General features: G+C 30.9%; 1 pseudogene; it reads right to left on the bottom strand.

Moving 5' to 3' along the window:
* LOC109326398 overlaps positions 1-8,209 on the bottom strand; it is a 16,026-nt pseudogene extending 7,817 nt beyond the window's left edge.

The raw sequence follows: 15,502 nt of genomic DNA, 5'->3' as shown, positions 1-15,502 counted from the left end.
CTATTTATAGGAGTGAAAGTTGACCTTGGGCTCTTGGCTGGTGGTGCGACGCGTGGCCGACCAAAGGTGCTGTCTGGAGCTGCTTTTCCCGTGTCAGGCGGCCTGTTGGGTCGTACACTGTGCCCTTCTTGTCTCTTAGCCTGCTCTGCAACCCGTCTGTTGCGCTGGCAGGTAGGTTGGTGGAGTACGGAAGGCATGTTGTCTCCTGGGTCAACTTCGGTGGTCCCAACAAGTGGGACCACCTCGGCGTCTAAACATGACCTTTGGTTCGCCGGATAGGAACAGAAATTTTAGTAGTTAATATTTCATTTTTTTACTTTCACAATGAATCACCATCTTTACTTAATATTGGAATATAATTTAAGTTGGGGGAACAACATTTAAATAAATTTATCCCATTAAAATATAACATTATTATTAAAAAAATTAAATAGTATTAGAGTCATCATTATGAAATATTGACGGTAACATGATATATATAATAAAAAAAATTAAATTTTATCCCAGTAATAGTTAATAGTTCTTGAGGTTAATTACTTCCAAAGTAATCTTATTATTATAATATAAGTTTAATATCTACACATGCATAATGAAAATTTTATATATAATCATTGTCTATGGTCAATGATTTAATGATTGTGTAAAATAATATTACACCCTTCATAGTCCATACATAAATATGAAACTAATTAAACATTATTAGTTCTAATATAAATGCTAAATTTTATTCAGTATGAGACAAAGAATATCTTAAATATATATGTCTATATTGTTCACAATTCCTAATTGGTTCAGTAATCAACTAAACTATGAATACCCCAAATCTTTGGAGACCAAGAAGCAATGCTGAAGAGTATGTTCAGTGCAAAGGCTGTTCCAATTACTGCCACAAACAAAGTTAATGTTTAGAAAAAAATGTATCTATCGAGAGTTTTTTAAACAGTTACTATTGTGTTAATCATTATTAACTTTTAAAGATAAATAATATATATACATTCAGGTATATCTGCTGCTATTACAGCAAGTTCAGCTAATAACCATAAACAATAGTTGACAAATGATGGGTACTCAGCTTTACATATTTGTTTACCTGTCATATTCAAATAAGAAAGGTTACATTTACCTATTATATTTACAATCTCAATTTTATATTATATGTTGTGTGTTTTAAATTCACTAAGAACAAATGAATATTGTTGTGTGTTTTGAATCTTACCCGTGACTGTTAAACATGGTATCCCATCTTAAAAAAGAGAGAAAAACGAAAAAGGAAAGAGAGGATAACAAAGATATGAAGATGATTAAAGAATGCTTCTGGAAATTTTCCTTAGATAATTGTATCAATGTACAAAGCTATTTATAGAAACTTTTACTGGTTAAAACAGAATTAACCACCTGAAATGTAACAACCTTCTAATAGGAGAAGGAAAAGGCAATGGGCCAAAACAGAAAGTAAACCAGAAGCCCAATGATAAAGAAAAATGAATAAGGCAAAAGGAAATCAGTTTGTGGTCCTTGATTCCTTTATTTCTTTGTGGTGACTATTAGCATCTATATTCAATTCCAAGAGCCCCCCACAAGCTGGGATGTGTATGTCTAGCATCCCAAGCTTGGAGTATAAATTCTAGAACAGATGAGGTGATAGTGATTTAGTAAATATATCTGCTACTTGAGATGCAGTAGGAATAGAAAGGAGATGTATCAATCCAGCTTCAACTTTCTCTCTTATTGAATGGCAATCCACTTCGATATGCTTGGTCCTTTCATGGAAGATTGGATTTGCAGCAATGTGAATAGCTGATTCATTGTCACAATACAACATCACAGGTTGAGGATGCTCAATCTGCAAGTCACGCATTAAGTAAAGCAACCATTGTGCTTCACATGTTGCCAAGGCCATAGCTCTATACTCTGCTTCAGCCGAGGACCTTGCCACCACTTGTTGCTTCTTGCTCTTCCATGAAATGAGAGAATTCCCAAGGTAGAAGCAATAGCCATATACAAATTTTCTAGAGTCAAGGCATCCTGCCCAATCTGAATCACTGTATCCTTTTACCTTGAGATTAGAATCTGCAGAAAGTAAAAATCCAACACTTATAGAGCCCTTAAGATATCTCAATATCCTTTTGGCTCCCTCATAGTGAACATTAGTGGGTTTAGATAGAAATTGGCTTAAATGTCCAAAAGAAAAACTAAGATCGAGTCTGGTATGAGTCAAGTACAAGAGCTTACCCATGAGTCTTCTATAAGGACTAGGATCAGTTAGAGGTGCACCTGTTTCTGAACTAACCAGTTTCTTGGCATACTCCATTGGAGTGGAGCAGGGTTTTGATCCTAGCATACCAGTATCTTGAAGGATGTCCAGAGCATATTTTCTTTGATAGAGTAGTATGCCTTTGTTGGATCTTGCTACTTCCATTCATAAGAAGTATTTCAAGGGTCCAAGATCTTTTATACTATACTCTGAATCAAGCAGTTCCTTCATGAATTCAATCTCAGTCATGTTGTTTCCTGCTAATATAAGGTCATCCACATATACAAGTATAGTAGTAAAATCAGAAACAGTGGATTTAATAAAGAGAGAATGGTTTGTAGGGGACCTTTGATAACCTGACTGAAGAAGCAATCCAGTAAGCTTAGCATGTCATTGCCTACTAGCCTGTTTTAGACCATATAAGGATTTTTGTAGCTTGCAAACAAGGCCAGGGTGATTAATGATAAGTCCTTGAGGAATTTTCATATAAACTCCCTCTTTCAACTCACCATGGAGGAAAGCTGTGTTAACATCCAATTGATGGATGTGCCAATTTCTTATTGAGGCTAAGGATAGAATGACTCTAATTGTAGTCATTTTGACTACAGGGCTGAATGTTTCCATGTAATCTATTCCCTCAGTTTGGGTGAATCCTTTGGCAACAAGTCTTGCCTTGTGCCTTTCAATTGATCCATCTGATCTATACTTCAACTTGAAAACCCATTTACAACCTATTGCTTTCTTATCACTAGGTAAGGTTGTTATAAATCAGGCATCATTTTTGTCAAGAGCATGAAGCTCCTTTTGAATGGCCTCTCGCTAGCAATGGTGTTTAATGGCTTCATCATAACAGTTTGGTTCAATGTTGGAAGAGATGCTAAGAGAATAATTCGTATGAGCATTAGACAAGTAATCATAGGATATACTTTTAGATAGAGGATACCTTACTTTTGAAGACTTTGGTGAGACAGGGTGTGAAGTAGAATTGGTCAATGTGCAGTGGTAGTCTTGAAGGTATTGAGGTTTATGCTTAATTCTATTAGATCTTCTTGGAGTTTGACTACTGGTTGGGGCATTGTGTTCCTCAGTGCTAATGATAGTATTCTGTTCATCAGTGCTAATGATAGTATTGTTTTCAACATAAGGAATCTGATGGTTGGCTTCTCCTTGATTGTTTATGTTAGCATTAGATTGCCAAGGGATTTGTTCATTTGAAGGAACCTAAGGGCAAACAATTCCATCATTATTCTTATCACGGGTTGAATCAGCATATGATTCAATAGGGATGTTCAGATCAGGATCCTCTTCTTCATAAGATACTCCCTGAAAAGGAAAAATATGTTCATAGAAGTATGCATTTCTAGATATAAAAATTTCACGTGTGAGGACATCTAGGACTACATAACCTTTCACTCCCCTTTTCATTCCAAGAAAGACACATCTTTTGGATCTATGATCCAGTTTCTTTCTTTGTGAGGAAAGAGTGGCAGCATAGCAAAGACATCCAAAGACCTTGAGATGTGAGATATCAGGTTGCTTCCCATATAGAACATTGAAGAGATTATCATTTGAAAGATACTTGCTTGGCTGTCTATTAATCAAGTGCACAACATGATTTATGGCATAATTCCAAAAGAAGTGGGACAAATCAGATTGAAAAATTAAAGATCTAGCTACACCAAGGATGTGTTGGTGTTTTCTCTCAACTACCCCATTTTGTTGGGGTGTTTCAACACAGCTAGTTTGGTGCTCAATCCCCTGTTCCGCATAGTAGTGATTTAGGGAGAATTCCTTCCCATTGTCACTTCTTATGCATTTGACTTTCAATCCAAATTGGGTATGAACCAAGGAAATGAAATTCCTGATTAGGCTAGGCACCTCAGATTTAAGTTTTAGAAAGTATAACCATGTAAATCTGGATTTGTCATCCACTATAGTCAAGAAATATCTATGCCCAAGGGTACTAGGGATAGAGAAAGGCCCCCATATATCCATATGGAGTAAATCAAAAATGGCAACAGATTCAGTAATGCTGCTGTTATAGGGCAATTTTCTTTGTTTAGCTAAATGACAAGCATGGCAAGGATCTAAAATTTTATTACACTTGATATAAGAGAAGAGTTTTTGCATAATGGACATTTTATTGTGAGAGGGGTGCCCCAATCTATTATGCCAAATGTTATTGTCATACACAGTAAAAGAGTTTACTTTCCTATTCTGTTTTTGACTAGACATAATAGGTAAAGTCTTGATAGATTCTTTCATTGCAAAGAGACCATTCTTCAACTCAGCTACACCAATCATCCTCAATGATGTGAGATCCTGAATGTGACAAAGATTTTCAACAAAGGTTATCTTGCAAGGAATTGTGTTAGTCAACCTTGAAACAGAAATTAAATTGTAGTGAAAAGCAGGGATATATAGAACATTTGTTAAGTGTAAGTTGGAAGAAAACATGATACTCTGAAATTGTGGTGGATATTTGACTGCCATTGGGCAGAGTTACATATATGACATTAATCTTCTTGTAGGTCTGGAATTGTGAGAGTGTGTGGCAAACATGGTCTGTGGCCCCTGTGTCAAGATACCAATCAAAAGTTTTAGTATAATAACTCAATAAACATTTGGTACCTTTGTCATTGGGGATATTTGCATGTGTGCTGAACTGATTTGCAATGTGAGGTGCTTTTGAAGCAGGTTGTTGCAGTATGGAAAGCATGGTTTGGTGCTGTTGAGGGGTTATATTAACCCCTGAGACCAGTCCATCATCCTTAGCCTCAATATGTGACTCAATGCTATATTGTTCTTCTTCTGATGAAGTCACATTATTGATGCTATAGTTCTTCACGTTACCAGGTGGGAACCCATGTTTCTTGAAGCATTGGTCAACTGTGTGACCTGTCTTATGACAAAAGCTACAAAGTTTTGTTTCTCTTCCTCCTGAGATTCTTGAATTGTTTCTTCCTCTACTGCTTCTACCTCTTCCTCTACTGCTTCTAAAATTGTCTCCCAATTCATTTCCATTATTACTGCACCTATTATCAGCAATGCTCACAAGAATTCTTGGCTCACCATAATGTGAAGTAATGTGCCTCTCTTGCTGAGTTAGAAGGGAGAATGCTTTGTTGATGGAAGGAAGGGGATCCATCAACATAATCTGAGATCTTACCCCCTCGTATTGGTCATTAAGGCCCTTAAGAAAGCAAATGACATAGCCATTCTCCTTGTATCCTTTTATTGTGGGAATTAAGTGGCAGGAACATTTGTTTATGCAGATACAAGATGGAATTGGTCTGAAGTTATCCAATTCTTGCCATAGTCCCTTGATATGGTTATAATATGCTCCTATACTAAGACTTCCTTGCTTATATGTGTGTATCTCAGTGAATAACTCTGAAATGCGAAATATATCTCCTTGATAGTACCTTTCACGCAGGTCTTGCCATATCTCCAAGGCGGTATCCATCCATAGAACACTCTGAGCAATTGAGGCATCAATTGATTGAATTAACCAAGACACCACCAATGTGTTGCACCTATCCCAAGCAGCGAATGTTGGATCATCAATTGAAGGCTTCACGAGAGAGCCATCTATGAAGTGTAGTTTATTCTTGGTTTTCAAGGACATGAACATGGCTCGGGACCAAGAATGGTAGTTATCACCATTAAGAAACTTTGAAACAATTGCTACTCCAGGGTTCTCATTAGCGTGCATGAAGAACGGGGAAGATGGATCCTGAATCGGGATCATAGGTTGAATGGCACGAGTTTCCATTTGTGAAAAACAGGATGGGTCCGTCGATGTGAAGATGAAATGGAGAAGAAGGTAGAGTTAAAGATGAGCAGAGACGTTTGCAGCGGAGATGATCTTACCCAGAGATGTATGCTCTGATACCATGTTAAACATGGTATCCCATCCTGGAAAAGAGAGAAAAACGAAAAAGGAAAGAGAGGATAGCAAAGATATGAAGATGATTAAAGAATGTTTCTGGAAATTTTCATTAGATAATTGTATCAATGTACAAAGCTATTTATAGAAACTTTTACTGGTTAAAACAGAATTAACCACCTGAAATGTAACAACCTTCTAATAGGAGAAGGAAAAGCCAATGGGCCAAAACAGAAAGTAAACCAGAAGCCCAATGATAAAGAAAAAGGAATAAGGCAAAAGGAAATCAATTTGTGGTCCTTGATTCCTTTATTTCTTTGTGGTGACTATTACCATCTATATTCAATTCCAAGAGTGGCTACACCAAGATTTGCAGCCAAAGACTGAATTATAAGGGCAAAGATCAATCCAATAAGTATTACCCACAGCAGCTGGATATAACATCATAACATAATTTTTATTTCACTGATTATATTTTTTTCTTCAAGGTAACAAAGATATAGAGAAATTATCCGGTTACATTTTTTCTTATCAGATTGTGGTCAGGGAGAGAAGAGATAAATACAATAGTTATAGAAAGAATAGTATATAAATATTGAGTTGACCAATGTTAAATTTTCTGTTTTACTATCTCTTTTCCACATAATAAATAATAAATAAATACATGACTATGATTAATTCAATGAATTTAATAGTTATGTATTGTTTATATATAGTTAATGTATCATTCATCTCATTCATTTAAATTACTTTTTAAAAAGTTAATAATAATTAAATATAAATGGTAGATTATACAATTACAGTACAAAAACTCTTATATTGTGAGCATTATATTTTATTTTTCTCTAATTCTATATTGTCTGCAATTTCAATGTATGTTGTGTTTCTAGTCACAATTTAGCTATACCTCATATCTATGGTTAGCTCCAGCTTGCAAATCAGTTTCCACTGCAAAAATAGAGAACAACTAATATAAATTTAAGAAAGATATTATCCTGGTTTTGAATTTTGGTGGTATAAGGAATTTCCACAAGTGCATCATGACTACAATTGCATCATTTTTTTTCCAATAACAAATGTTTTTTTGTGTGCATAACAATCATAATTGTTGTTTGATGAATATATGCAACCTATCACAACCACAATTACAATATTTTTTAATTGCAGTAAACATAACAACAATTGTTTTTTTTCTTTGCATAGCAATCATAAATTTTGTTTCATAAATCTATGCAACTTTAAAATTCTCACAATTGGGATATTTTTTTTAATTGCTATAAACACAAAACAATTGAAACCATAATTTAAAATGTTGTCAAGGAGATAAATTTACCATGGTAAATGCATTTCTTAATAGATTTACCATGGCAACTAGCTTAAATTTTAAGAAATGCATTTATCTTTAAAACAATGCGCTGAAGATTTTTCCCAGGTCAGCTTCATGCTTAAAATTATTTTTTATTGCACTTTTTTGTTATTATATCCCTTCTAATTTAACTAGAAAATAAATATTATTAAATTATTGTAATAACTTTATATTTATTTTCATAATTTCCTATATAAGGCAATTGTTTTTAAAAATTCCAAAGAAAAAGGTTATATAAAATTGTCTTTCAGAAAAGATACTTAAACCTAAACAAATAATGGATTATAATTTTAAATAATTAAGATCATAAAATTTTCAATTATATCAAATATGATGTCAATACCAACAAGGCGCTGATCTACTAGTGTAAGATCTCATTGGATCTTTAAGGTTGAAAGTTCGATTCTTGAAGTGACACTTGTTGAGAGAAGCAGCTACGAACCCCGAAACAGATTAGTTCTTTATCCAAAAAGGTGAAGAGATATATTTGGTAGTACTAAAAAAATATGAGGTCAATCCACCAAAATTGCATGATTTAATGGTATAAGGTTTCACTAGACCTTCACATACGCCAAAATATCAAAGATTCAATTCATGCCAGTAACATTTATTAGGAAAAACAATCACATTTTCTAAAAATGATTAATTCCTTACCCTTAGGTCCCATTAGATATACCACAGGAACATGTGCCCCATCCATTATTTAATTTTCCCCAACATATTAAGTAATTTTACAGTCGTTTTGAAATGCTTATAAATAGAATGTCTTTTTTTGTTTTTTATTAGAATATTTTACATTATAATTTTTTTATTGGATAACTTTGAAATATTTTTTTGTTTTTTATTAGAATATGCAATTTAATGTGAGATGGGTAATTTCCACTTACAATTAAACTTTTTGTGGTGGTGACTTATGATAATAAGATTTTTTGTATAAACTAAAAAATGTTAAAGATAAAATTGGAAAATAGAAATTATATCATGATGATAACTACATCATGTTTTGACTTTATATATAAATAAATATAATAATATGACTTTATATAGTATAAATATAGAAGTATAGATAGAATAGATATATAGATGTGTCACATAATACATTTTATTTTTAATATATATCATTATTGTAGTTTTTTACTTTTTGTGGATTTTTCTAATCTATGCAATGTTGCATAAGATAACTAAGTCGTTATATATCCTATTTAACTATATTCAATGTTCAAATTAACTTATTACAAAATTAGTATATTAATTCTAGAAAAGTCTCTGTTTTTTAATTTGACTAAAAAAATTTCAATAATTACAAATCACCATTAATTACTCCTCCACCAAAAACAATAACCATTGTTCGCCTCCTCTAAAAAAATCATGTTCTTCCACTTGAACAAATTAGCACTATAAAATTTGTACAGTTATGATTTTTTATTAATAAAGCATCATATATTCACATAACACTCCATTTTTTTTTACATTTCATTATTGCTATGAATTTCCATCTTTATCTTCTTTCTTTCTTACTACTGTTCAAAAGCATTGCGGCATTACAAATGACATCATTCTTCATCTAAGAATTTTTTGGTACTACCAAATGTATTTCTCACATTTTTTTAGTAAGGACTAATTCATTTGACTTTTTTGATCATAATGAGGATTTAGCGCGCTAGGGATGGCAAAAAAATTCGTAACCGTGGGTACTCGCGAGTAAAACCCGTACGGGCACGGGTACAGGTCACAAACGGGTATCAGCAGGTATTATAAATGGGTTTTAAAAATACACGTAATACATACGATTGGTACGGGTATTATGGCACCCGTGCCCGCGGTTTTATTTATATGATTAATTTATTATATTTAATTAAAATAAAAAGTACATTATTCTAATATTTATTACACTATGTACATTATATTTTTCTTTTACTTTGTTTACATATTTTATTGAGTTTGGTGATGAAACACCCTACAAATATTATTACGTGTGTAGAATTACACATGTTTTACAAAGAAAATAGATATTTTTTGTTAAGGAAATGAGAACAAAAAATCACACAAATAGAAAACATCAATAAATTTAGCATTTTTGTCAAATATTCAATCAAAAGATACAAAAATAATTAAGTTTCATCTCATTTGAAACAATAGAAGTAAAAAATTAAAAATTCATTTATAATATAGGAAAACTGCGGGCACCCACAAGTACCCGCGATTATTCGCACACGGGTACCGTACGGGTACGGGTGGGTATGAGTAAGGATGGAAACAAGCTAGGGCAGGCAGACTTTGCCTTAAACAGACCGAGCGTGTATAGCATATAAGAGTCTGGATCTGGCATGTTAGCCTCTTTAAATTTTTTTCCAAAGCCTAGACCTGACATGTTTAAAAGCCTAGCTTGACAAGGCCTATTATACTATATTATATTGAAATAGGTGATCATATCTATATTTAAATAACTAATATCATACTTTTAAATAGATTTTTATCATCATAACAATTAAATAATATTTTTGTATACATTTTTATATTAAAGTTACATATATAATAATTTTACTTATATATTAAAATTATAAAATATGAATATTATTACATAATATAAATAAATAGGTCTGTCTGTTAAGCTTTATAGGCGATTTGGAGGGCCTAAAGTCTCACTTGTTAAACTAAATAGGCTTTTCAAAAAGCCTGAGTCTGACCTGTTTACGAAAAAAACCTAGCCTGACATAGCTTGTTATAGGCAAGGTAATAGGCCCCTGGTAGGTGACCTGACCTGTTTTCACCTCTAGGTATGGGTAATGATCTCCTATTTTGAAACGGGTAGCTACTACTTGTGCTCGCCCGTACCATTGTCATTCATAAGTGGGGCTTTACACCACTAGATCAATACATTATCTTGTTTTAAGTTATCTTTTATTTTCAATATTATATTATAGATATCTATATTTATCCTATATATTTATCCTATATATAAAGCCAAAACTTGAAATAACTTCCCTCATGATGTAATTTTCATATCCTATATTGCTCTTAACATTATTTAATTTTTACAAAAAAACTATATAATCCTAAGCAACTACCACCAATGCATTAATTAACCACATATCTCACCTTAAATTAAACATTATCATAAACACAAAAATATAATATAAAGTACACCGCCCACAACAAATACATTTTAATTCAAAAAAATGAAATATATAAAAATTGAATATGTTCACACAATATTCACCAGCAGACACGAAGTGCCTGTACACACTAGTTATAGATAAAGCCAAAACTTGAAATGACTACCACCATGATTATACTTTCATATTTTGTCCTTAATATATTTTATTTCTAAAGTATACACTATATATATATATATATATATATATATATATATATATATTTCTATACTATCTATATCTATACTTCTATACTATATATAAAGTCAAAACATGGTGTAACTTCCACCATGGTATAATTTTCACTTCCTATTTTACCCTTCACATTATTTAATTTTGACAAAAAACCATATAATTCTGATTAATCACCACCAAGTCACCAACACATTAATTAACCTCATATCTTACCTTAAACTATACATTATCATAAACACACAAAAATTATAGTATAAAGTATATTGAATACAACAAATACATTTTAATTATGAAAAAATGAAATATATAAAAACTGAATGTATATTACCATACAGGCATGAAGTGCCTATACACACTAGTATATATAAAGTCAAAACATCTTATAACTACCTAATATGATGTAATTTCTTATTGGCTATTTTATCATTCTAATTAACTATTATTACAATGTTTTTATACATAATAATATTAATAAGAGTTAGAGAAAGTTACATACCTAAAAATATCATATTATGAATGTAGTTTTTTAAAAGAATTACAATTCATTTTCATATTTCTTTTATCACAAAAAATATAATATGATTCTCTTAAATATTTAATACTAGAAAATAAGAATGTGAGTCGGTAGGCACGAAGTGCCTGTCGACACGCTAGTTATATATAAAGCCAAAACTTGAAATAACTTCCTTCATGGTGTAATTTTCATTTCCTATATTGCCCTTAACATTATTTAATTTTTACAAAAAAACTATATAATCCTAAGCAACTACCACTAATACATTAATTAACCACGTATCTCACCTTAAATAAAAATTATCATAAACAAAAAACTATACTCTATATAAAGCCAAAACTTGAAATAACTCTCCTCATGTAGTAATTTTCATTTCCTATATTGCCCTTAACATTATTTAATTTTTACAAAAAAACTATATAATCCTAAGCAACTACCACTAATACATTAATTAACCACGTATCTCACCTTAAATAAAAATTATCATAAACAAAAAAAAATATAATATATAAAAATTGAATAATATCACACAATATTCGCCGGCAGACACAAACTGTATGTACACACTAGTATAAATAAAGTCAAAACTTGAAATAACTATCACCATGATTCTACTTTCCTATTTTGCCCTTAATATTTTTTATTTCTAAAGTATATAGTATATATACATTCACTATATATACATATATATATATATATACATATATATATATATACATATATATATATATACATATATATATATATATATATATATATCTATACTCTATATAAAGCCAAAACTTGAAATAACTCTCCTCATGTAGTAATTTTCATTTCCTATATTGCCCTTAACATTATTTAATTTTTACAAAAAAACTATATAATCCTAAGCAACTACCACCAATACATTAATTAACCACATATCTCACCTTAAATTAAACATTATCATAAACACACAAAAATATAATATAAAGTACACCGAACACAACAAATACATTTTAATTCAAAAAATGAAATATATAAAAATTGAATATGTAATATCACACAATATTCGCTGGCAGGCACGTAGGGCCTGTACACACTAGTTATATATAAAGTCAAAACTTGAAATAAGTACCACCATGATTCTATTTTCCTATTTTGCCCTTAATATTTCTCTCCCCTGGGAGTATGAAATTTAGAAGCAGGAGGATAAACTAATAATAATGTAAGAATATTTTTTTATTTTTCCTTTAAAAATGTACTTAACAATGAGAAATGAAAAATAATATGTAATTATATAATTTTACTAAGAATATTTAGTTATTTTGATATTTTGTCTCCAAAAAACCTTAAATTGATGGAACTATAAAAATAGACACATTGAAGGTTTTAATGAGATTGACTATTGGGATGACAAAAAACTACGATTCGTGAGTACTCGTAGAAATATCCACAACAGGTACCCGTAATAATAACTTATGCATGAGAACATATTTTATGATACCTACCCTGTGGGTACCTGCAAATTTAGGAATTTAGTTTTTAATTAAATTTTTATATATATTATAGTTTATTATTATTATTTTAAGATTATATATTATATATTTTATTATAATTTCATAATAAATTACACCTATGATCATAATTTTATCATATAAATATCATATTATTCATGTAATAATTATTTTTTACATATTGATTGTTACAAAATATATAAATATATAATTAAAATTAAATACCCACTATCCGCCTGGGTACTAGCAAATTTTGCGAGTTTGGGAACGGGAAAGCACTACCCGCACCCGTTTCCATCCATAGGCTTGAGAAACCCTCAAAAATATTTTTTCTCCTTCGCCTGACTCCCAAACGAGGGAAGACATTCCAAAGTCATCCTCTCTCTCTTCCCTTCCCCTCCAAAACCATACTCCCAAACAAAGGCTAAGGTATGTTTGGAAGTTATGAGTGAAAGAAAATGAGATGATCAAATGGCTAGGAAATGAGAGGAAGGAAATGTAAAAAGAATGTAATCATTTCCCTTGTTTGGAAGTATGAAATTTAGATTGTGGAAGTGCTAACTAATGATAATGGAATATTTTTTACTTTTCCTTTAAAAATGTAATTGACAATGAGAAATGAATAATAACATATATATCATACTAAAAACATTTAGGTATTTTAATATTTTGTCTCCATAAAAATCCCAAATTGTTGAAAATATAAAAATAAACACATGAGGGATTTTAGAGGGCTTAACAAACCCTCCAAAATCTTCTTCTTCCAACTCCCGAACAAGAGATAAACTTTTCAAAGTCATCTCTTCCTCTCCAAAACCATACTCACAAATAAAACTTAAGGCTTCATTTGGTTGCACACAATAAAATAAGATGACATAAAAAGATGAGTAAGAAGTATGGATAGAGAAAGAGGAGAAATAAAATAAATTATTGTAAAGTTAGATATAAGAGAATAATGAAAGAAAATGAAGAGAAATAAACATTTTCCTCACCCACTCTTTTATTTGGTTGAACATAAAGTGAGAAGAGAAAAATGATATTATGTTTCATAGAACAATTATATCTCTAAAATAAAGAAAAAATGAAACTTTTGTTATATTATTCATTAAAAATAAATGTTATAATTTTAGATTATAAATAGTATTAAATATTTTTATTATAATTTTAATTAATTTACTTTTATATCCAAAATAGATTAAAACAAAAAGTTGAGGAAAAAAAAATCACCACTCTCTCCCCAAACTATAAAGGAAAGAATTTATGGTGTGTCTCGCACAATTTTAATTTCATTTTCTCTTTTCTCCTTACAACCAAAGAGGAGAAAACATATATTTCTCTTCAAACTCTTTCACACTTTTTTTTATCTTCACTCTAATTCTACTCTACCAAATGAAGGTGATGTAAATCAAGGGGGGCGACCTATGATTTATGGAAGTCATGTTCTTGCAAAGAATTCGTAGCATATTTAGTTTATTTTATTTGTATTGTTATTAATAAATGAGAATTTAATTCTCATGTAGTCTTAGAATTTATGTTTATTTTTCATTCAAGTATTTTAGTATTTAATTTGATGTATTTTGGGATTGAGAAATTATTTATTTTCTTGTAATTTGGCATAGTAGTGGTTAAGTGGTGTAGCATAAACAAGATGACATGAAAATAGGAACAATGTAACAATTTCGAAACCAACTTGTGGCTATACTTAAGGGATGAAGAGAAGATGATCAAGTCCACTCAAGCAATGAAATTTTATGATTAATTCGAGGAATTTTCGAGGCTAATTCAAATTCAAATCTTCAACAACTTAATCCAACCGAAATTGATCAGATCAAATTAGATTTGGCTTGTTAGGATTATGTTAGTTAGGATTTTATTTTCAAATTTCAATTTTTTAAATTAGATCTTATCTTTATCTTTTCAGCGAGGCAAATCTGCCTATTTATAATTTTGTTTATTCATTAATAAAAAAAAGTTGAATTTTGAGTAAATTTGAATTGTTTTAGTTGAGAACACTTATCCTAAACCTAGGTTGGCCGTGGTCACCATTAACAAGTTCTTATCAACTTCCTTGCTTGTGGCGAACCTCATAGCTTATCAAGCTTCCATGCTTGTGGCGCTTCCCCCTCCTAATCTTTTCCATTTCCCTCACTAAAACAACCCCAAATTCCCACAATTCACCAAAAACAAATTACACTTTAAAAAGCTCAAAACTTCAAGCTAAAACGATCCTAATTCTAAGGCAACCCCCTAGAGGTTGTCATTAGAAGACTAATAGTATATTGATTGACTATTCTTTTACTATTATTATTGAAATAAGAAAAAAATTTCCTCATTTTGCGTGATTCCTATTTATTAAAAATACTCATTCCACATGAACATCTGTGTAGTTATGATCATGTAAAAATATAGACCCCAAAGAAAAAAGGAGCCATATTTTATGTCTCAAAGTTTGTACCATTTCATGTACCACTTGTTTTTTATTAATTAGAAAAGTAAAACAATAATTAAATATATATTTAGTTTATATTTTGTGACTAATGAAAATGTAATAGTGGAGTGAAGGTTGATAAATAAGACATGTGTTCATAATGAAAGAATGAAGGTAGAGATTAATAGAGTGGGAGAATAAACAATAGTGGAAGAAACAAAGT

The sequence above is a fragment of the Lupinus angustifolius genome, chromosome LG14 (genome assembly GCF_001865875.1).
Source record: "Lupinus angustifolius cultivar Tanjil chromosome LG14, LupAngTanjil_v1.0, whole genome shotgun sequence".
In the NCBI taxonomy this organism is placed as follows: domain Eukaryota; kingdom Viridiplantae; phylum Streptophyta; class Magnoliopsida; order Fabales; family Fabaceae; genus Lupinus; species Lupinus angustifolius.
The sequence above is the reverse complement of the archived record's forward strand: the minus strand, read 5'-3'. Positions and strand labels throughout refer to the sequence as shown.